Below are 18,803 nucleotides of genomic sequence, written 5' to 3' on the forward strand. Positions count from 1 at the left end.
TAAAGTCACAACAAAAGGTGCTACAATTAACATAGAAATATCATAGTAAGCACAGCTCCACCTCTTCATACCCCTAGACCAACGAGCCCTGTACAGGCAATCTACAGTGCCACAAAAAATTCTGTGAGACCGATCCAATCTACTCTTTGTTCATGTTAATTTTGTTACGTGTGTCAGCAACTCCCTGGAGGCATATTACAGTTCACAGGCAGTAAAAACAGCCCAGTGGCCTAATGGATAAGGCAACAGCCTTCGAAGCTAGGGATTGTGGGTTTAAAGTACCAACTGGGTTGTCTTTGATGCAGTTCCTTTTAAGTTGACTGTGCAAGACAATCCAGTGTTATCTTTAAAAAGCTAGGTTCATACCCTTAGGTCAAAAAGACATGACAATGGAAAACTCCTCAGAGAAGCTGTTTTGTCATTAGGTGTACACATCAGATCGTCTGAATGCAATATGGCATAGGGATCCTAAAGTACTGTTTTGTGAGTAACAAGAACTTCCTAAACCATACATCAGATGTGACACACGTTAGTATTGGCCTAATTAATAAGGCATCAGCCTTTGAAGCTCGGGATTGTGGGTTCAAGTCGCATCTGGGTTGTCTTTGAAGGTCTCACTTCAATTTGGGAGCAATGTTTGGTGGATGAATTACGGTAGCTGTGAAAACCTTCTTGAGATGTGTTTGCATGTCATTAACTTCCTGCATTCCCATGCATATTACCTGCTATGACTAAAAGGGTAACGAGATACCTAACGAGAAAGGTCATTTTGAATCCTGCATGGTGCCTACAGAGAAGAGACTGTGTACAAAGACAAAATTGGTGCTTACATATGAAGCTGGTGGGTTGTTCAAGATTCATAAACAAATCTAACAACCGAATCATTGCCGCTCCTTTTTTTGTCTGTATAATTGTACATGTTAGACTGATTTAGATCAGAAGTCCACTAAATGTTCATTAACTAAAGTCACAGCAAAAGCTGCTACAATTAACATAGAAACATCATAGTGAGCGCAGCTCCGCCTCTTTTCCTATGACAGGCGTAGGGCTCGTCCGGGATTTGAACCCGGGACCTCTCGCACCCGAAGCGAGAATCATACCCCTAGACCAACGAGCCCTGTCAAATCAACCTGCAGTGCCACAAAAAATTCTGTGAGACCGATCCAATCTACTCTTTGTTCATGTTGTTTTTGTTATGTGTGTCAGCAACTCCCTGGAGGCATATTACAGTTCACAGGCAGTAAAAACAGCCCAGTGGCCTAAAGTACAAACTGGGTTGTCTTTGATGCAGTTCCTTTTAAATTGACTGTGCAAGACAATCCAGTGTTACCTTTAAAAAGCTAGGTTCATACCCTTAGGTCAAAAAGACATGACAATGGAAAACTCCTCAGAGAAGCTGTTTTGTCATTAGGTGTACACACCAGATCGTCTGAATGCAATATGGCATAGGGATACTAAAGTACTGTTTTTCTGAGTAACAAGAACTTCCTGAGCCATACGTCAGATATGACAAACGCTAGTGTTGGCCTAATGGATAAGGCATCAGCTTTCGAAGCTGGGGATTGTGGGTTAAAGTCCCATCTGGGTTGTCTTTGTTGGGTTACATTTAAGTTGTGTGAAACAATTCCGACTGGTCTTCTCAAAACTTAGGCGTGATGATCTGAGGACAATAGTTAGCTTCGAATTCTCAGACTTGCTGCACACTTCAAATAAGATTCATCCAATCTTGCTTGAATCTCACTGTCACGTTACAAACCTAAATGGTTCCGCTAAGCTTTGGTAATGGAGATCTTGACTTCAAGTACCCCGTGGCTTTCAACTAATGGTCTCTTGTTAGGTGGATGATGATGAAATGCAAACAAGAAAATAGGTGCAGAAAGGTTGTGATTTCAAGTTAATGAGAGTGGCCTTGTCTGGAATTTGAAACTCAAGACTAGGCACATCATACGCGAGAACCATACCCCAGGACCAATGAGACACGAATGTGGATGATTGCACTAAGAAAATGTTTGACCATTAGTTGCACACATCTTATTTGACGGAATGCAAACTGGCATCGAGATCCTAAAGTGCAGTTTTTCATGCGTTGGCATCTTGTTGAAGGCATATAAAAGATCCATGACAAATGATTGGCGAAAGGGCCCAGTGGCCTAATGGATAAGGCATCAAACTTCGGGGCTTGGGATTGTTGGTTCAAGTCGCATCTGGGTTGTCTTTGAAGGTCTCACTTCAATTTGGGAGCAATGTTTGGTGGATGAAACACGGTAGCTGTGAAAACCTTCTTGAGATGTGTTTGCATGTCATTAACTTCCTGCGTTGCCATGCATATTACCTGTTATGACTAAAAGGGTATCGAGATACCTAACACGAAAGGCCATTTTGAATCCTGCATGGTGCCTACAGAGAAGAGACTGTGTACAAAGACAAAAATGGTGCTTACATATAAAGCTGGTGGGTTGTTCAAGATCCATAAACAAATCTAACAACCGAATCATTGCCGCTCCTTTTTTTGTCTGTATAATTGTACATGTTAGACTGATTTAGTTCAGAAGTCCACTAAATGTTCATTAACTAAAGTCACAACAAAAGCTGCTACAATTAACATAGAAACATCATAGTAAGCACAGCTCCACCTCTTCTTCTAAGACAGGCATAGGGCTCATCGGGGATTTGAACCCGGGACCTCTCGCACCCTAAGCGAGAATCATACACCTAGACCAACGAGCCCTGTACAGGCAATCTACAGTGCCACAAAAAATTCTGTGAGACCGATCCAATCTACTCTTTGTTCATGTTGTTTTTGTTACGTGTGTCAGCAACTCCCTGGAGGCATATTACAGTTCACAGGCAGTAAAAACAGCCCAGTGGCCTAATGGATAAGGCACCAGCCTTCGAAGCTGGGGATTGTGGGTTTAAAGTACCAACTGGGTTGTCTTTGATGCAGTTCCTTTTAAGTTGACTGTGCAAGACAATCCATTGTTATCTTTAAAAAGCTAGGTTCATACCCTTAGGTCAAAAAGACAAGAAAATGTTTGTCCATTAGTTGCACACATCTTTTTTGACTGAATGCAAACTGGCATCGAGATCCTACAGTGCAGTTTTCCATGCGTTGGCATCTTGTTGAAGGCATACAAAAGATCCATGACAAATGATTGGTGAAATGGCCCAGTGGCCTGATGGATAAGGCATCAACCTCCGGGGCTTGGGATTGTTGGTTCAAGTCCCATCTGGGTTGTCTTTGAAGGTCTCAATTCAATTTGGGAGCAATGTTTGGTGGATGAAACACAATAGCTGTGAAAACCCTCTTGAGATGAACCTAAAAGGTTCTGCTAAGCTATGGCAATGGGCTTCCGCAGACAGGTGCCCGGATAGCTCAGTCGGTAGAGCATCAGACTTTTAATCTGAGGGTCCAGGGTTCAAGTCCCTGTTCGGGCGAAGGCCTGTCTGTTTGTCAGAGACCTCGTTGTTCTTTTCATGTCATTTGGTGGCTGTCCATTGTGGTGTGGCCTGCGAGAGCACGTTGCTCTGAATTCAGATCATCAGCTTGTGTGGAAAGAGTGCCCATGAAGTTAGCTGAGTGTGTTAGAGAGCTACTTGCTTCCCAGAGAAGCTACCTGCTTCCCAGAGATTGTACGGAAAAGTTGCTCAAGAGCTAGTGCACCTTCCTCTACCCCTGTTGACCCTGTGCTTGGTTGCCACCTCAGCAGGAGAGAGAAAGCAGATGTCTGTAGTCGTGGCCGAGTGGTTAAAGCGATGGACTAGAAATCCATTGGGGTTTCCCTGCGCAGGTTCGAATCCTGCCGACTACGTTGTTTTGCACGTCCACTTATGTTGTTGTTCTCTTTTCTTTCAAGCCTCCTATACGTAATTGCAATCCTCCTCTGCATCTCACAAACAAGCTCCTGTCACTTAGTCACCAGGCAGCTGTGGGTGAGCGACAGTGGTTTGCCGCGACCGTACAGTGATCCGTACTCTGTGTTGTGGCCAGAGAAATCCCAGTTTGATTCCCGGTCACAACAGCGCGTACCTGCTAACGAAAAGCCATGCTGGGCTGAGTTTTCGTGACCTCAGGCCACAGCTGGATTTCTCACCCCAACCTCTGCTGTATCTAGTGTTGCCCACATCCGGCCAACAGAGATAATGAGTAAATGCCAGCTGTAGTCATGGCCGAGAGGTTAAGGCGATGGACTCGAAATCCATTGGGGTCTCCCCGCGCAGGTTCGAACCCTGCCGACTACGTCGGTTGGTATTTCCACAAAGTCCACTTGCTGTTTTTGCTCATTGCTCCCTAACGGAAATGCCTTCCTCTTCTGAATCTCGCAAACAAACCAGTGTCCCTTAGTGTCCAGGCAGTTGTTGAGCTTATCGGTGAGCGAGCAGTGTGCCGTGATCGTATAGTGGTCAGTACTCTGTGTTGTGGCTGCAGCAACCCCGGTTCGAATCCGGGTCACGGCAGCATGTTCCTGTTAACTGCGAACAGTGCTTGTGCCGCTTTTTACAACCTCAGGCCATTTATGCCCCAACTGTGCTGCGTTCAATGTTGCCCACATTCAGCAGAAAAAGTCAACGGGTTGCCACCATGCGTAGTCGTGGCCGAGAGGTTAAGGTGATGCACTTGAAATCCATTGGGGTCTCCCCACGCAGGTTTGAACCCTGCCAACTATGGAACAGCCAGCTGCTTTTGTTTTTTCTCTCTGTGAGACGAACTGTGCCTTTTGCGACGTTTGGTTGCGGGCCTGCGTGTTTAATCCCATATTGAATAATTCAAGTCCAGCGACTAGTCGCAATTTAGCTTTTTTTTTGTAGTCCCTACACTCTGATGTTGCCCAGAGAAACATTCAATAAATCGACAGCAACATCTTGTACGGCTCATCAAGATTGGGATTTGATAGTTTTTTTCCAAGTCGCCCAGTCCTTTTTGGCTGTCCCTTTGCACATTTTCCCCACTCCATCTGCTTCTGGAGAGTTGCTTTATGCACAGCTCTTTTCAAGACTGATGCTAGCACAGTTCCAAAAGGCCCAGGCGAAATGTGCTTTTGGCCATGCTTTTGGACCATGGCTTTGGTAACACCTAATGACTTTAAGGTCTTTCACGGTGCAGCTCAGCAGTGGCATGGCACAGCTCTGAAACGCAGTTTCCTGGAGGACGACTGCATCTGTTTTTTTTAAGAGGACGCAGGTCTGTGCTGTGATGAGAAAGTGTTGTCGGGGGGGTAAGGGAGATCTTGACTTCAAGTACCTCGTGGCTTTCAACTAATGGTCTCTTTATAGGTGGATGATGATGAAATGCAAACAAGAAAATAGCTGCAGAAAGGTTGTGATTTCAAGTTAACGAGAGTGGCCTTGTTTGGAATTTGAAACTCAAGACCAGTCACACCATACGCGAGAACCATACCCCAGGACCAATGAGACACGAATGTGGATGATTGCACAAAGAAAATGTTTGACCATTAGTTGCACACATCTTTTTTGATGGAATGCAAACTGGCATCGAGATCCTAAAGTGCAGTTTTCCATGCGTTGGCATCTTGTTGAAGGCATACAAAAGATCCATGACAAAAGTTTGGCAACATGGCCCAGTGGCCTAATGGATAAGGCATCAGCCTCCGGAGCTGGGGATTGTGGGTTCAAGTCCCACCTGGGTCGTCTTTGAAATCTTACTTCAAGTCGGGAGCAATGTTTGGTTGATGAAACACAGTAGCTGTGAAAACCTTCTTGAGATGTGTTTGCATGTTATTAACTTTCTGCATGCTCATGCATTTTACATGTTATGACTAAAAGGGTAACGAGATACCTAACGCGAAAGGTCATTTTGATTCCTGCATGGTGCCTACAGAGAAGAGTCTGCATAGAAACACAAAAATGGTGCTTACATCTAAAGCTGATGGGTTGTTCAGAATCCAAAAACAAATCAACAACCGAATCATTGCCGCTCTTTTTTGTCTGTGTAATTGTACATGTTAGACTGATATAGATCAGAAGTCTACTAAACGTTCATTAACTAAAGTCACAGCTACAATTAACAAAGCAACACTATAGATAGCACAGCATCACCACTTTTTCTGCAATAGGTGTAGGGCTCATCCAGGATTTGAACACAGGACCTCTCACACCTTAAGCCAGAATCCTACCCCTAGACCAACAAGCACCTGTACAAGCACTCTGCAGTGCCACAAAAAAATTCAGTGAAACTGATCCATTCTACTTTTTGTTCATGTTGTTTTTGTCACGTGTGTCAGCAACTCCCTGGAGGCATATTCCAGTTCACAGGCAATAAACAACAGCCCAGTGGCCTAATGGATAAGGCACCAGCCTTCGAAGCTGGGGATTGTGGGTTCAAGTCCCACCTGGGTTGTGCTTGATGCAGTTACTTTTAAGTTGGCTGTGCAAGACAATCCAATGTGACCTTCAAAAAGCTAGGTTCATACCCTTAGGTCAAAAAGACATGACAATGGAAAACTCCTCAGAGAAGCTGTTTTGTCATTAGGTGTACACACCAGATCGTCTAAATGCAATATGGCATAGAGATCCTAAAGTGCTGTTTTCTGAGTTACAAGAACTTCCTGAGCCATACAAAAAAATAAGGAAAATACTAGTATTGGCCCAGTGGCTGAATAGATAAGGCATCAGCCTTCAAAGTTGGGGATTGTGGGTTCAAGTCCCATCTGGATCGTGTTTGTTAGGTTACATTTAAGTTGTGTGAAAAAATCCTGACTGCTCTCCTCAAAGCTTATGTGTGATGATCTGAGGACAATAGTTAGCTTCAAATTCTCAGACTTGCTGCACACTTCAATTAAAATTCATCCAATCTTGCTAGCATCTCACTGTCACGTTACAAACCTAAAAGGTTCCGCTAAGCTCTGGTAATGGAGATCTTGACTTCAAGCACCCTGTGGTTTTCAACTAATGGTCTCATGTTAGGTGGATGATGATGAAATGTAAACCAGGAAATAGCTGCAGAAAGGTTGTGACTTCAAGTTAATGAGAATGGCCTTGTCTGGAATTTGAAACTCAAGACCAGTCACAACATACGCGTACCCCAACCATACCCCAGGAGCAATGAGACACGAATGTGGATGATTGCACAAAGAAAATGTTTGTCCATTAGTTGCACATGTCTTATTGGACGGAATGCAAACTGGCATCGAGATCCTAAAGTGCAGTTTTCCATGCGTTGGCATCTTGTTGAAGGCATACAAGAGATCCATGACAAAGGTTTGGTGAAGTGGCCCAGTGGCCTAATGGATAAGGCATCAGCCTCTGGAGCTGGGAATTGTGGGTTCAAGTCCCACCTGGGTTGTCTTTGAAATCTTACTTCAAGTCGGGAACAATCTTTGGTAGATGAAAAACAGTAGCTGTGAAAACCTTCTTGAGATGTGTTCGCATATTATGAACTTCCTGCATGCTCATGCATTTTACCTGTTATGACTAAAAGGGTAACGAGATACCTAACGCGAAAGGTCACTTTGATTCCTGCATAGTGCCTACAGAGAAGAGACTGTGTACAAACACAAAAATGGTGTTATATATACCATGTAATACATATAAAGCTGGTGGGTTGTTCAGAATCCAAAAACAAAGCAAACAACCGAATCATTGCCGCTCCTTTTTTGTCTGTATAATTGTACATGTTAGACTGATTTAGATCAGAAGTCCACTAAATGTTCATTAACTAAAGTCACAACAAAAGGTGCTACAATTAACATAGAAATATCATAGTAAGCACGGCTCCACCTCTTCTTCTAAGACAGGCATAGGGCTCATCCGGGATTTGAACCCGGGACCTCTCGCACCCTAAGCAAGAATCATACCCCTAGACCAACGAGCCCTGTACAGGCAATCTACAGTGCCACAAAAAATTCTGTGAGACCGATCCAATCTACTCTTTGTTCATGTTAATTTTGTTACGTGTGTCAGCAACTCCCTGGAGGCATATTACAGTTCACAGGCAGTAAAAACAGCCCAGTGGCCTAATGGATAAGGCAACAGCCTTCGAAGCTGGGGATTGTGGGTTTAAAGTACCAACTGGGTTGTCTTTGATGCAGTTCCTTTTAAGTTGACTGTGCAAGACAATCCAGTGTTATCTTTAAAAAGCTAGGTTCATACCCTTAGGTCAAAAAGACATGACAATGGAAAACTCCTCAGAGAAGCTGTTTTGTCATTAGGTGTACACATCAGATCGTCTGAATGCAATATGGCATAGGGATCCTAAAGTACTGTTTTGTGAGTAACAAGAACTTCCTGAGCCATACATCAGATGTGACACACGTTAGTATTGGCCTAATGGATAAGGCATCAGCCTTTGAAGCTCGGGATTGTGGGTTCAAGTCGCATCTGGGTTGTCTTTGAAGGTCTCACTTTGAAGGTCTTTGAAGGGCTTACATATGAAGCTGGTGGGTTGTTCAAGATCCATAAACAAATCTAACAACCGAATCATTGCCGCTCCTTTTTTTGTCTGTATAATTGTACATGTTAGACTGATTTAGATCAGAAGTCCACTAAATGTTCATTAACTAAAGTCACAGCAAAAGCTGCTACAATTAACATAAAAACATCATAGTGAGCGCAGCTCCGCCTCTTTTCCTATGACAGGCGTAGGGCTCGTCCGGGATTTGAACCCGGGACCTCTCACACCCGAAGCGAGAATCATACCCCTAGACCAACGAGCCCTGTCAAATCAACCTGCAGTGCCACAAAAAATTCTGTGAGACAGATCCAATCTACTCTTTGTTCATGTTGTTTTTGTTACGTGTGTCAGCAACTCCCTGGAGGCATCTTACAGTTCACAGGCAGTAAAAACAGCCCAGTGACCTAAAGTACAAACTGGGTTGTCTTTGATGCAGTTCCTTTTAAATTGACTGTGCAAGACAATCCAGTGTTACCTTTAAAAAGCTAGGTTCATACCCTTAGGTCAAAAAGACATGACAATGGAAAACTCCTCAGAGAAGCTGTTTTGTCATTAGGTGTACACACCAGATCGTCTGAATGCAATATGCCATAGGGATACTAAAGTACTGTTTTTCTGAGTAACAAGAACTTCCTGAGCCATACGTCAGATATGACAAACGCTAGTGTTGGCCTAATGGATAAGGCATCAGCTTTCGAAGCTGGGGATTGTGGGTTAAAGTCCCATCTGGGTTGTCTTTGTTGGGTTACATTTAAGTTGTGTGAAACAATTCCGACTGGTCTTCTCAAAACTTAGGCGTGATGATCTGAGGACAATAGTTAGCTTCGAATTCTCAGACTTGCTGCACACTTCAAATAAGATTCATCCAATCTTGCTTGAATCTCACTGTCACGTTACAAACCTAAATGGTTCCGCTAAGCTTTGGTAATGGAGATCTTGACTTCAAGTACCCCGTGGCTTTCAACTAATGGTCTCTTGTTAGGTGGATGATGATGAAATGCAAACAAGAAAATAGGTGCAGAAAGGTTGTGATTTCAAGTTAATGAGAGTGGCCTTGTCTGGAATTTGAAACTCAAGACTAGGCACATCATACGCGAGAACCATACCCCAGGACCAATGAGACACGAATGTGGATGATTGCACTAAGAAAATGTTTGACCATTAGTTGCACACATCTTATTTGACGGAATGCAAACTGGCATCGAGATCCTAAAGTGCAGTTTTTCATGCGTTGGCATCTTGTTGAAGGCATATAAAAGATCCATGACAAATGATTGGCGAAAGGGCCCAGTGGCCTAATGGATAAGGCATCAAACTTCGGGGCTTGGGATTGTTGGTTCAAGTCGCATCTGGGTTGTCTTTGAAGGTCTCACTTCAATTTAGGAGCAATGTTTGGTGGATGAAACACGGTAGCTGTGAAAACCTTCTTGAGATGTGTTTGCATGTCATTAACTTCCTGCGTTGCCATGCATATTACCTGTTATGACTAAAAGGGTATCGAGATACCTAACACGAAAGGCCATTTTGAATCCTGCATGGTGCCTACAGAGAAGAGACTGTGTACAAAGACAAAAATGGTGCTTACATATAAAGCTGGTAGGTTGTTCAAGATCCATAAACAAATCTAACAACCGAATCATTGCCGCTCCTTTTTTTGTCTGTATAATTGTACATGTTAGACTGATTTAGTTCAGAAGTCCACTAAATGTTCATTAGCTAAAGTCACAACAAAAGCTGCTACAATTAACATAGAAACATCATAGTAAGCACAGCTCCACCTCTTCTTCTAAGACAGGCATAGGGCTCATCGGGGATTTGAACCCGGGACCTCTCGCACCCTAAGCGAGAATCATACCCCTAGACCAACGAGCCCTGTACAGGCAATCTACAGTGCCACAAAAAATTCTGTGAGACCGATCCAGTCTACTCTTTGTTCATGTTGTTTTTGTTACGTGTGTCAGCAACTCCCTGGAGGCATATTACAGTTCACAGGCAGTAAAAACAGCCCAGTGGCCTAATGGATAAGGCACCAGCCTTCGAAGCTGGGGATTGTGGGTTTAAAGTACCAACTGGGTTGTCTTTGATGCAGTTCCTTTTAAGTTGACTGTGCAAGACAATCCATTGTTATCTTTAAAAAGCTAGGTTCATACCCTTAGGTCAAAAAGACAAGAAAATGTTTGTCCATTAGTTGCACACATCTTTTTTGACTGAATGCAAACTGGCATCGAGATCCTACAGTGCAGTTTTCCATGCGTTGGCATCTTGTTGAAGGCATACAAAAGATCCATGACAAATGATTGGTGAAATGGCCCAGTGGCCTGATGGATAAGGCATCAACCTCCGGGGCTTGGGATTGTTGGTTCAAGCCCCATCTGGGTTGTCTTTGAAGGTCTCTCTTCAATTTGGGAGCAATGTTTGGTGGATGAAACACAATAGCTGTGAAAACCCTCTTGAGATGAACCTAAAAGGTTCTGCTAAGCTATGGCAAGGGGCTTCCGCAGACAGGTGCCCGGATAGCTCAGTCGGTAGAGCATCAGACTTTTAATCTGAGGGTCCAGGGTTCAAGTCCCTGTTCGGGCGAAGGCCTGTCTGTTTGTCAGAGACCTCGTTGTTCTTTTCATATCATTTGGTGGCTGTCCATTGTGGTGTGGCCTGCGAGAGCACGTTGCTCTGAATTCAGATCATCAGCTTGTGTGGAAAGAGTGCCCATGAAGTTAGCTGAGTGTGTTAGAGAGCTACTTGCTTCCCAGAGAAGCTACCTGCTTCCCAGAGATTGTACGGAAAAGTTGCTCAAGAGCTAGTGCACCTTCCTCTACCCCTGTTGACCCTGTGCTTGGTTGCCACCTCAGCAGGAGAGAGAAAGCAGACGTCTGTAGTCGTGGCCGAGTGGTTAAGGCGATGGGCTAGAAATCCATTGGGGTTTCCCTGCGCAGGTTCGAATCCTGCCGACTACGTTGTTTTGCACGTCCACTTATGTTGTTGTTCTCTTTTCTTTCAAGCCTCCTATACGTAATTGCAATCCTCCTCTGCATCTCACAAACAAGCTCCTGTCACTTAGTCACCAGGCAGCTGTGGGTGAGCGACAGTGGTTTGTCGCGACCGTACAGTGATCCGTACTCTGTGTTGTGGCCAGAGAAATCCCAGTTTGATTCCCGGTCACAGCAGCGCGTACCTGCTAATGAAAAGCCATGCTGGGCTGAGTTTTCGTGACCTCAGGCCACAGCTGGATTTCTCACCCCAACCTCTGCTGTATCTAGTGTTGCCCACATCCGGCCAACAGAGCGAATGAGGCAAGGCCAGGTGTAGTCGTGGCCGAGAGGTTAAGGCGATGGACTCGAAGTCCATTGGGGTCTCCCCGCGCAGGTTCGAACCCTGCCGACTACGTCGGTTGGTATTTCCACAAAGTCCACTTGCTGTTTTTGCTCATTGCCCCCTAACGGAAATGCCTTCCTCTTCTGAATCTCGCAAACAAACCAGTGTCCCTTAGTGTCCAGGCAGCTGTTGAGCTTATCGGTAAGCGAGCAGTGTGCCGTGATCGTATAGTGGTCAGTACTCTGCGTTGTGGCCGCAGCAACCCCGGTTCGAATCCAGGTCACGGCAGCGTGTTCCTGTTAACTGCGAGCAGTGCTTGTGGCGCTTTTTACAACCTCAGGCCATTTATGCCCCAACTGTGCTGCGTTCAATGTTGCCCACATTCAGCAGAAAAAGTCAACGAGCTGCCACCATGCGTAGTCGTGGCCGAGAGGTTAAGGTGATGGACTTGAAATCCATTGGGGTCTCCCCGCGCAGGTTCGAACCCTGCCAATTACGGAACAGCCAGCTGCTTTTGCTTTTTCTCTCTGTGAGAGGAACTGTGGCTTTTGCGACGTTTGGTTGCCGGCCTGCGTGTTTAATCCCATATTGAATAATTCAAGTCCAGCGACTAGTCGCAATTTTGCCTTTTTTGTAGTCCCTACACTCTGATGTTGCCTAGAGAAACGTTCAATAAATCGACAGCAACATCTTGTACGGCTCATCAAGATTGGGATTTGATAGTTTTTTTTCCAAGTCACCCAGTCCTTTTTGGCTGTCCCTTTGTGGCACATTTTCCCCACTCCATCTGCTTCTGGAGAGTTGCTTTATGCACAGCTCTTTTCAAGACTGATGCTAGCACAGTTCCAAAAGGCCCAGGCGAAATGTGCTTTTGGCCATGCTTTTGGACCATGGCTTTGGTAACAACTAATGACTTCAAGGTCTTTCACGGTCCAGCTCAGCAGTGGCATGGCACAGCTCTGAAACGCCGTTTCCTGGAGGACGACTGCATCTGTTTTTTTTAAGAGGACGCAGGTCTGTGCTGTGATGAGAAAGTGTTGTCAGCCGGTAAGGATATAACTGCCTGAATGTAGATTATACCGGTTTTAAACCAGTTTTGATAAAGATGGCTGAGACTACACTCAGCCTCGGATAAGAAACAGATTATACTTTAAGTGTGTGTGTTCTATTTGATTGTGGATCTGTTTCATAGGTCTGGAGTCAGCTCTAAACAGTCTAGTGGATGTCTGATGTCTATGCTTGAGATACTGTTCAGAATTGTACGCACGCACCCCACGTGAAAATTTTCCTAGTCTATCTGTGTTTTATCCAATCAGGTTAGAACACCTATATGCGTGACGCAGTTAATGACCTTATGTGAGAGTATAATTGTTATTGATTTGTGATTGTAAGCAGAGCGCCCTTGGTACTCATGGCGAGTGTTGAAGCTGGCTTCTGCTGATGTAACTGCAAACCATCTTCAGTAAACTTTATTTATTTATTTATTTAAATCTCTGACTCCGGCTCTTCTTTGTCTGACAGACTGGTCATTCTTTGGGTTAAACTGCATACCATCCCTACAAGCGACATCTATTGCTGGTGAGCTCTTGCTTGCTCTACATGTCATCGGGCAGCACGACCAATGCGCCAGGCAAGAGCACAAAGGAAGGGTCAAGCTTCGTAGTTGTGGCCGAGTGGTTAAGGCGATGGACTAGAAATCCATTGGGGTCTCCTCGCGCAGATTCGAATCCTGCTGACTACGTCCAGGCTGCGCGCAGGATTTAGTTTGCGACTTTCCGTGACTGTTTGCAACTCCAGTGTTTCTTGGGAAAAGGGATGTGCTGGTAGGGGAAAGTGACAAAAATACAACCGCATCGCGTGCCAGCTGACTGCCCTGGGGGCCCTCCATTTTCAAAGACGGATGACGTGAGTGAGGCTCCAGCGGCTGTTCTGTGGCTCGCCGTGATCGTATAGTGGTTAGTACTCTGCGTTGTGGCCGCAGCAACCCCGGTTCGAATCCGGGTCACGGCAGGCTTTTCAAGGTGGCATTGGCGTTGCACTCTGTGATGCCATCCGTAATCTCCAGCTTCCTTTTGGTGCAGGCTGTGTTTTCCTAAAGTGTGGATGACTAGGGATTCGATATGAGCAACGGGACCTTTGATGCCAGCATGCTGTGTAGGTCAGCGTTGATCGAGTCACGCTTCTAAGGCATGGAAGGAATGGTTTCAATGGTTAAGTCTCCATTTATTGCCACAACAACAGAAAGACCTTCTGCAGTTGTCATTGATCTTTTTAATGTCTCCCACATGACATGGAGTCCAAACTACTGTGTTTTACTGATGTCTACACCTACAACAACCATAAACCCAACCTCACAGTAACCTGTTGTGTTTTAGCAACATCTACACCAACCACAAGTCTAAACCCCACCTCACGGTAAACTTTTGTGCACCGGAAAGGTCTGCGCCGACCACGACCCGAAACCTTGCCTACTTGCGAGGCGCTGCCGTGGAGCCCGGATAGCTCAGTCGGTAGAGCATCAGACTTTTAATCTGAGGGTCCAGGGTTCAAGTCCCTGCTTGGGCGTGTAAGGCTCTTCTTGTGGAGCCGCAGCTTTTGCCAGTGAGCTATTGCTTGCTGAAAGTTTCAGCTGGATGCACAACATGTGTACTTCTCGTGCTGGTTCGAGTCCTGCCGACCATGTGCGCGTCCTCTTCCTTTTTAAACTTGCAACAGTCATCAAATGTTTGCAATTCCAGCGTTACTTGGGAAAAGCGTCGTGCTGGTAGGAGGAAAAATCAACAGCTTGCGCTCACTGAACCGAAAGGGGCAAATCAGAGGGAGGAACATACCGCACAGGGGCCACAACGGCTGTCCGGTAACTCGCCGTGATCGGATTGTGGTTAGTACTCTGCATTGTGGCCGCAGCAACCCCGATTCGGATCCGGGTCACGGCAGGCTTCTCTACGGTGACATTGGCGTCACGCCCCCCTCTTGCCACCTGTTTTGTACAGCCCACTTTTTAGTGCACGCTGCAACTCTGACACATCAGAAGCACTTAAATCTAAGCTATTGCCCCAGTGATCCCGGATAACTCAGTCGGTAGAGCGTCATACTTTTCGTCTGACGTTCCTGGGTTCAAGTCCCTGTTTGGGCGTGTAAGACAACTTTTGTAGAGCGTGGAGGATTCGTATTCATACCTTCCTATCCATCTCAGCATGAATCAACGTTTATCCTTTCCTCATCATCTTGTTTCTCATTATTTTTATATAATTATTTGATTGTTTGAATGAGTAATTAACTTTAAATTGATTTTAACTAATGAGTAAGTTAACACATTGCTCAACATAAGAATGTTCAGTGCGTTTGCCTGTCTCTTTATAACTTTTTCAGGAGCCACCAAACTAGGTCAGAGGTCACGGAGACCTTGAGTGGAGCTAAGGGCTGAGGACCGGAAGCAACTGTCTCCATTGTTATTTCTATGAGTTAATATTATCTAAAATGTCTTAAGGGATTTTGCTGTTTTTACGGTTATTCTTTTAAGGTGATTCTACTTTTTTATTCAAGATAGACTTTGTGTAGTAAGGATATAACTGCCTGAATGTAGATTATACCAGTTTTTAACCAGTTTTGATAAAGACGGCTGAGACTACACTCAGCCTCGGATAAGAAACAGATTATACTTGAAGTGTGTGTGTTCTATTTGATTGTGGATCCGTTTCACAGGTCTGGAGTCAGCTCTGAACAGTCTAGTGGATGTCTGACGTTTATGCTTGAGATACTGTTCAGAATTGTACGCACGCACCCCACGTGGAAATTTTCCTAGTCTATCTGTGTTTTATCCAATCAGGTTAGAACACCTATATGCGTGACGCAGTTAATGACCTTATGTGAGAGTAAAATTGTTATTGATTTGTGATTGTAAGCAGAGCGCCCTAGGAACTCATGGCGTGTGTTGAAGCTGGCTTCTGCTGATGTAACTGCAAACCATCTTCAGTAAACTTTATATATTTATTTAAATCTCTGACTCCGGCTCTTCTTCGTCTGACAGACTGGTCATTCTTTGGGTTAAACTGCATACCATCCCTACAAGCGACATCTATTGCTGGTGAGCTCTTGCTTGCTCTACATGTCATCGGGCAGCACGATCAATGCGCCAGGCAAGAGCACAATGGAAAGGTCAAGCTTCGTAGTCGTGGCCGAGTGGTTAAGGCGATGGACTAGAAATCCATTGGGGGCTCCCCGCGCAGGTTCGAATCCTGCTGACTACGTCCAGGCTGTGCGCAAGATTTAGTTTGCGACTTTACTTGATTGTTTGCAACTCCAGTGTTTCTTGGGAAAAGGGATGTGCTGGTAGGGAAAAGCAACAAAAATAAAACCGCAGCGCGTGCCAGCTCACTGCCCTGGGGGCCCTCCATTTTCAAAGATGTATGACAGAGAGTGAGGCTCCAGCGGCTGTCCCGTGGCTCGCCGTGATCGTATAGTGGTTAGTACTCTGCGTTGTGGCCGCAGCAACCCCGGTTCGAATCAGGGTCACGGCAGGCTTTTCACTCCTTGATGCCATCAGTAATCTCCAGCCTGCTTTTGGTGCAGGCTGTGCTAATGGCACGTCCTGAATGTTTACGTTTCCTAAAGTGTGGAAGACTAGGGATTCGATATGAGCAACGGGACCTTTGATGCCAGCATGCTGTGTAGGTAAACGTTGATCGAGTCACGCTTCTAAGGCATGGAAAGAATCGTTTCAATGGTTAAGTCTCCATTTATTGCCACAACAACAGAAAGACCTTCTGCAGTTGTCATTGATCTTTTTAATGTCTCCCACATGACATGGAGTCCAAACTACGGTGTTTTACTGATGTCTACACCTACAACAACCATAAACCCAACCTCACAGTAACCCGTTGTGTTTTAGCAACATCCAGACCAACCACAAGTCTAAACCCCACCTCACGGTAAACTTTTGTGTACCGTAAAGGTCTGCGCCGACCACAACGCTAAACCTTGCTTACTTGCAAAGCACTACCTTGGAGCCTGGATAGCTCAGTCGGTAGAGCATCAGACTTTTAATCTGAGCATCCAGGGTTCAAGTCCCTGCTCAGGCGTGTAAGGTTCTTCTTGTGGAGCTGCAGCTTTTGCCAGTGAGCTATCACTTGCTGAAAGTTTCATCTGGATGCACAACACGTGTACTAGGCACGAGGACATTGTAGTCACAGCCGAGTGGTTAAGGTGGTGCATTAGAAATCCATTGGGGTCTTCTTGTGCAGGTTCAAGTCCTGCCGAAAACGTGTTCGTCCTCTTCCTTTTTAAAATTGCAACAGCAATCATTTTTTTTGCAATTCTAGCGTTACTTGGGAAAAGCGTTGTGCTGGTAGGAGGAGGAAAAACAACAGCGTGTGCTCACTGAACAGAAAGGGGCATATCACAGGGAGGAACATACCACACAGGGGCCACAACGGCTGCCCGGTAACTCGCCGTGATCGTATTGTGGTAAGGACTCTGCATTGTGGCTGCAGCAATCCTGCATTGAATCTGTGTCATGGCAGGATTCCTTACGGTGACATTGGCATCACGCCTCCCTCTTGCCACCTGTTTTGTACAGCCCACTTTTTAGTGCACGCTGCATCTTTGACAGGTCACAAGCTAATCTAAGCTAATGCCCCAGTGACCCCAGAAAACTCAGTCGGTAAAGCGTCAGACCTTTCAACTGACGATCCAGGGTTCAAGTCCCTGTTTGGGCGTGTAAGCCACCTTTTGTAGAGTGTGGAGGATTCTGATTTATACCTTCCTATCCATCTCAGCATGAATCAACGTTTATCCTTTCCTCATCATCTTGTTTCTCATTATTTTTATATAATTATTTGATTATTTGAATGAGTATTTAACTTTGAATTGATTTTAACTAATGAATAAGTTAACACATTGCTTAATATAAGAATGTTCAGTGCGTTTGCTTGTCTCTTTTTAACTTTTTCAGGAGCCAGTGAAGTGCTGGAGGAAATTTGTGAGGTAGAAAACTCTAAACTAATAGTATGTGGGGATTTCAATGCTCATAGCTCATTGTGGGGAAGTACAAAAACAGATAGCAACAGGGATATCATAGAGGAGATAAAGGGATGATAAACAATTAGTGTGTTTAAATGATGGAAGAGCCACAAGATATGATGTTACTCATAGTAGGGAATCAGCAATTAATCTTACTTTTGTTACACAGCAACTGGCAGGAACGTGTGTATAGGAAGTAAGCAGTAATACAATGGACAGTGATCATTATCCTATTTGGACAAAATTAAGAAATCAAAATGTCGTTTTAGAAGATAATTGGGCTACAAGATGGAAAATGAGAAAAGCTAATTGGGAACTGTTCAGTTTCAAAGCAAGCTGTAAACTAATTTAGGCCATGCCGAACACGAGTAACAATGTTGAGGAATTAAACAATATGATTACAAGCATAATACATGAGTCAGCAGAAGTAATAGGTAAAACATCAGGGGCTAGGAGAAAGAACATGGTACCATGGTGGACAAATGAGTGCAGAAGTGCAGTTAAAAATAGAAACAAAATCTTCAAAGTTGTAAAGTTAAATCATACTTTTGACAATTAAATGGAATATAAAAGAGCACACGCAAAAACCAAGAGAATCATTAAAGAAGCCAAAAGAAAATTATTGCAGCAATATTGGGACAGAAATACACATTAAGGAGATCTGGGGAATGATTAGAAAGATGGGTGGTGTAAGAATGGAATTTTCTCTACCGATATTAAGAAATAACGGAATTAAAGCAATTACTAATGAAGACAAAGCTGATATGCTTGCAAAAGGTTTTGTAAAGAAACATAGTTCACAGAATCTCTCACATGTGGAGCTAAATAATAGAAATAGGATAATTGAAGAAAATAAAGAAGCTTTGGCGAAATAAGATGTGGAGGAGAGCCCATTAGAAGCAAATTTCACACTGTTTAAATTAAAGAGAGCCCTGATAGGAGTTAAAAACACATCACCAGGGAAAGATGGAATAAGCTACAAAATGATTGAACAACTCTCCGATGTAGCAAAAACCTTAATAATCTATCTTTATTATAAAATTTGGGAAAAGGGACAGTTACC

The 18,803-nt window shown here is 44.4% G+C and overlaps 17 non-coding genes across 17 annotated transcripts; 13 read left to right on the top strand and 4 right to left on the bottom strand.

Moving 5' to 3' along the window:
* Positions 1 to 1,045: 1,045 nt before the first annotated feature.
* On the bottom strand, positions 1,046 to 1,117 carry trnap-cgg (transfer RNA proline (anticodon CGG)). Its single transcript has one exon. It is a non-coding gene; the product is annotated as a tRNA-Pro (tRNA).
* Positions 1,118 to 3,362: 2,245 nt separating this feature from the next.
* Positions 3,363 to 3,435, top strand: trnak-uuu (transfer RNA lysine (anticodon UUU)). Its single transcript has one exon. It is a non-coding gene; the product is annotated as a tRNA-Lys (tRNA).
* A 722-nt stretch (positions 3,436 to 4,157) lies between these two features.
* On the top strand, positions 4,158 to 4,239 carry trnas-cga (transfer RNA serine (anticodon CGA)). The gene has a single exon. It is a non-coding gene; the product is annotated as a tRNA-Ser (tRNA).
* A 144-nt stretch (positions 4,240 to 4,383) lies between these two features.
* trnah-gug (transfer RNA histidin (anticodon GUG)) lies at positions 4,384 to 4,455 on the top strand. The gene has a single exon. It is a non-coding gene; the product is annotated as a tRNA-His (tRNA).
* A 1,118-nt stretch (positions 4,456 to 5,573) lies between these two features.
* Positions 5,574 to 5,646, top strand: trnar-ccg (transfer RNA arginine (anticodon CCG)). Its single transcript has one exon. It is a non-coding gene; the product is annotated as a tRNA-Arg (tRNA).
* A 636-nt stretch (positions 5,647 to 6,282) lies between these two features.
* trnar-ucg (transfer RNA arginine (anticodon UCG)) lies at positions 6,283 to 6,355 on the top strand. The gene has a single exon. It is a non-coding gene; the product is annotated as a tRNA-Arg (tRNA).
* Positions 6,356 to 7,227: 872 nt separating this feature from the next.
* On the top strand, positions 7,228 to 7,300 carry trnaq-cug (transfer RNA glutamine (anticodon CUG)). Its single transcript has one exon. It is a non-coding gene; the product is annotated as a tRNA-Gln (tRNA).
* A 456-nt stretch (positions 7,301 to 7,756) lies between these two features.
* trnap-agg (transfer RNA proline (anticodon AGG)) lies at positions 7,757 to 7,828 on the bottom strand. Its single transcript has one exon. It is a non-coding gene; the product is annotated as a tRNA-Pro (tRNA).
* A 769-nt stretch (positions 7,829 to 8,597) lies between these two features.
* Positions 8,598 to 8,669, bottom strand: trnap-cgg (transfer RNA proline (anticodon CGG)). Its single transcript has one exon. It is a non-coding gene; the product is annotated as a tRNA-Pro (tRNA).
* A 1,538-nt stretch (positions 8,670 to 10,207) lies between these two features.
* On the bottom strand, positions 10,208 to 10,279 carry trnap-agg (transfer RNA proline (anticodon AGG)). The gene has a single exon. It is a non-coding gene; the product is annotated as a tRNA-Pro (tRNA).
* Positions 10,280 to 10,914: 635 nt separating this feature from the next.
* trnak-uuu (transfer RNA lysine (anticodon UUU)) lies at positions 10,915 to 10,987 on the top strand. Its single transcript has one exon. It is a non-coding gene; the product is annotated as a tRNA-Lys (tRNA).
* A 292-nt stretch (positions 10,988 to 11,279) lies between these two features.
* trnas-aga (transfer RNA serine (anticodon AGA)) lies at positions 11,280 to 11,361 on the top strand. Its single transcript has one exon. It is a non-coding gene; the product is annotated as a tRNA-Ser (tRNA).
* Positions 11,362 to 11,709: 348 nt separating this feature from the next.
* Positions 11,710 to 11,791, top strand: trnas-cga (transfer RNA serine (anticodon CGA)). The gene has a single exon. It is a non-coding gene; the product is annotated as a tRNA-Ser (tRNA).
* A 344-nt stretch (positions 11,792 to 12,135) lies between these two features.
* trnas-uga (transfer RNA serine (anticodon UGA)) lies at positions 12,136 to 12,217 on the top strand. Its single transcript has one exon. It is a non-coding gene; the product is annotated as a tRNA-Ser (tRNA).
* A 1,440-nt stretch (positions 12,218 to 13,657) lies between these two features.
* On the top strand, positions 13,658 to 13,729 carry trnah-gug (transfer RNA histidin (anticodon GUG)). Its single transcript has one exon. It is a non-coding gene; the product is annotated as a tRNA-His (tRNA).
* Positions 13,730 to 14,211: 482 nt separating this feature from the next.
* trnak-uuu (transfer RNA lysine (anticodon UUU)) lies at positions 14,212 to 14,284 on the top strand. The gene has a single exon. It is a non-coding gene; the product is annotated as a tRNA-Lys (tRNA).
* Positions 14,285 to 15,887: 1,603 nt separating this feature from the next.
* On the top strand, positions 15,888 to 15,969 carry trnas-aga (transfer RNA serine (anticodon AGA)). Its single transcript has one exon. It is a non-coding gene; the product is annotated as a tRNA-Ser (tRNA).
* The last annotated feature ends 2,834 nt before the right edge of the window (positions 15,970 to 18,803 follow it).

The sequence above is a fragment of the Danio aesculapii genome, chromosome 4 (assembly GCF_903798145.1).
Source record: "Danio aesculapii chromosome 4, fDanAes4.1, whole genome shotgun sequence".
NCBI lineage: Eukaryota > Metazoa > Chordata > Actinopteri > Cypriniformes > Danionidae > Danio > Danio aesculapii.